At 44.8% G+C, this 3,017-nt stretch overlaps 1 pseudogene; it reads right to left on the reverse strand.

Moving 5' to 3' along the window:
• Window positions 1–223: 223 nt before the first annotated feature.
• On the reverse strand, window positions 224–1,316 carry LOC123570057 (nuclear receptor-binding factor 2-like; annotated as a pseudogene).
• Between the last annotated feature and the right edge of the window lie 1,701 nt (window positions 1,317–3,017).

Below are 3,017 nucleotides of genomic sequence, written 5' to 3' on the forward strand. Positions count from 1 at the left end.
ACATACTTTTATACATTTTAACCCTGAAGATAAGAAAAATAATTGTTGCTTGAAAAAAATTATTCCAGGTAGGCATTTGGTTTGTATCAGGAGAAACTGAACCTCCACGAGTTCAGTGTCTGCCAAGTTGGAATCATTAGCTCAAGTCAGTGAATCAGATATGCGACGCATTTCACAGAGACTGTTTCCCCAGTCCTGGCAATGCCTCTGCCCCACAGTCCGCCAGATGAAGCATTTCCGGAATGACCCTTCTATGTGTATTTCCCTTTTCATTTTTTTTGCTGGATTGACTATTACTATATTATTTCCTCTTCTTCCCTCTTCTGTGACTTTCCATTTTAATCATTCATAAATCCTTTCAGAATATCCTCACAGAGCTCCCTAAAGGGAAGTTCTGGAGATGAAAAATCCAAGGGAGGAAATCGGGAACTGAAATGTCCTTGGCTTTCCCGGTATTTTCTGCAAACTTCTGCCAGGTTGAGGAGGCTGTAGCAGTTTCTGGATGTGGTGGCAAGCGCCATAACTCTGACATTTCTACAAAATCAGCATCTACATCCAGCTCCTTTTCTAATGGACCTTTTAGAGGTCTGGCCTTTTCAGCCTTTAGTTGTTTATTTTCTTTCCTTCATCTTTCATCCTCGGCCACAAGGAATTTCACATGCCTCTTCAAATCTGCAATTTTGGATGCCTGCTCCTCTATAATTGTTTTGTCATCTTTTGGGGTTTTGCTTCCAACACATGGCTCTGCTGGCTCACTCTTTTGCTGAAGTAAATATAGTAGTGGTGTCTGGGTCCCTGTCAAAGATCCCCTGAATCTCAGGCAGGCGTTTCTCTGTGGAAGGGCTGTACTTCTGAGAAAGGGGGCTCTGGCCCTCTGCATCCTCTGCGGAGGGTTTGTGAGATGCCTGAAGATGGGCGACTACATCCTTTGTGTTCTGCTGGGCTTTTGATCTTTCTTCACGCTGGGGCCTTTTCCTTCTCTCTTGGATGAGGAGGAGCTATTCCTTTGCCATTCCAGTAAAAGCCGAGCCTGTTCAGATTGTGTCAGCTTCATGGCCTCAGAAAGATAGGCCGCAGCGTTTTTGTGACAAGAAATAGCCTCTTCATATTTGCCTGCTGCTAATAACGGGTCTGCTCATCTGCTCTGTCGATGAGCCAGGTTGAGGGGTCCTTCCATTACTTCCATAGACCCTGGGGTAAGTGGCGGCCTTAGGAAGGGGAGGGGTGGTGCCAGGGAACATGGAGAGGACTGCAGGGGAGCGTGAGGCAGCCATGGAGACTGCGGCCCCTCTCTGCGCCCCAAGAGCCAGCGGTGAGCACAGAGCAGGCAACAACCTCACCACTTCCTCCTTTGGCGCTATGCCACTAAAAGGACTTTAAGGGGAAAGGTTGCATGGAAACCATGCACAGAAGTGGTCTGGGGTGCAGCACTGCTTGCCGTTTTCTGATGGCTAGTTTGAGTAATGGACATCTAGAGGCCTGGTTGGCCTTATCTTGGCAGGGATTGGGTTATGGGTTAACCATGCACTGATTTCTTCTCAAAAAGGGGAAAATTGCAACTGCCATCTCAGCTTCTTGCCTGGATTGTTTAAAGATTAGCATTTGGAATTTTCAAGCAAATAGGTAGCTATAAATGTAGCAAGAAACAAAGCGAGAGAGAGGTTACTTTCGTAACTACCCAGTGGGTTCACCTTACCCACTGCCTAGACAGAGCTGATTTATCAAGACAGAGGAATTGCAATGGAGAAACAGTAATTCATGCAGAGCCAGCTGTGTGGAGACAGGAGTTGTTTTATTACTCAAATCAGTCTCCCCGAGCATTTGGGGATCGGAGTTTTTAAAGATAATTTGGCAGGTAGGGGCTGGGGAAGCAGGGAGTGCTGACTGGTCAGGTTGGAGATGGAATCATAAGAGAGTCAAAGTGAGTTTTTCTTGCTGTTTTCTGCTCCTGGGTGGGATGACAGAACTGATTGAGCCAGATTACTGATCTGGGTGGTGTCAGCTGAGTGCAGGGTCTGCAAAATATCTCAAACATTGATCTCAGGTTTTACAATAGTGATGTTATCCTCAGGAGCAATTTGGGGAGGTTTGGACTCTTGCAGCCAGAGGCTGCATGACCCCTAAACTGTAATTTTAAATCTTGTAGCGAATTTGTTAGTTCTACAAAGGCCGACTGGTCACCAGGCAAGAAGGGGATCATTTCGGGAAAGGGCTATTATCAATTTTGTTTCAGAGTCAAACCATGAACTGAATTCCTTCCCAAAGTTAGTTCAGCCTACACCCAGGAATGAACAAGGACAGCTTAAAGGTTAGAAGCAAGGTGGAGTTGGTGGCCCCCGTAAAATGTCATCGGACGGGTTTTATTTATTCCTATATAATGTGGCTTACTTTTCAACCTGATGCTGGCATAACATTATGTTAGAAACAAATTTTCGGTGTCGCAAGGGTGCTTTCTGCATGCAAGGCAGAGGCAAGGGAGCGTGTGCAAAACAAAGGAGAGCAGGAGTTTTTTTATCCCTAATGCAGATCCTGTTCCTATGTCCTCCCCCTGCAGGCTGGGTTTGGACCACACAATCGAGGCTAATTCCAGTTGGCTACTGTTGACATCATTAAAGGAAGCAAGAGTGGGCATTTGATGGGTACGGTACATCTTGGGGTGTTTGGGCACAACAGAGTTAGGGAGGGCTGACAGATGAATGGGTACAATTACCTTTTAGAATAGAACAAAGAACCAGGAACCAAAACCCTTTGAAGAGGAGCTATTTGTTCTTAACAACAATTTCCCCCTCTTGAATTTATACATTTTTTTTTCAAACTTATCTAACCTGACTTGACTTTATTGTTTTTCCAGGAGAAAGAATTTATTTGTATAGGATTGGGAAGAACTAGGGAAGGTTCTGGTAACAATTGTTTTTATAAGTCTTTGGACTAGTCTACAAATGTAGGGTATGATGTAGCATCCAATAGGAATAAACACAGCTATTGCAATTGTTAGAGAAGTAACAATAGAGGCCATG

The sequence above is a fragment of the Macaca fascicularis genome, chromosome 18 (assembly GCF_037993035.2).
Source record: "Macaca fascicularis isolate 582-1 chromosome 18, T2T-MFA8v1.1".
Classification (NCBI taxonomy): domain Eukaryota; kingdom Metazoa; phylum Chordata; class Mammalia; order Primates; family Cercopithecidae; genus Macaca; species Macaca fascicularis.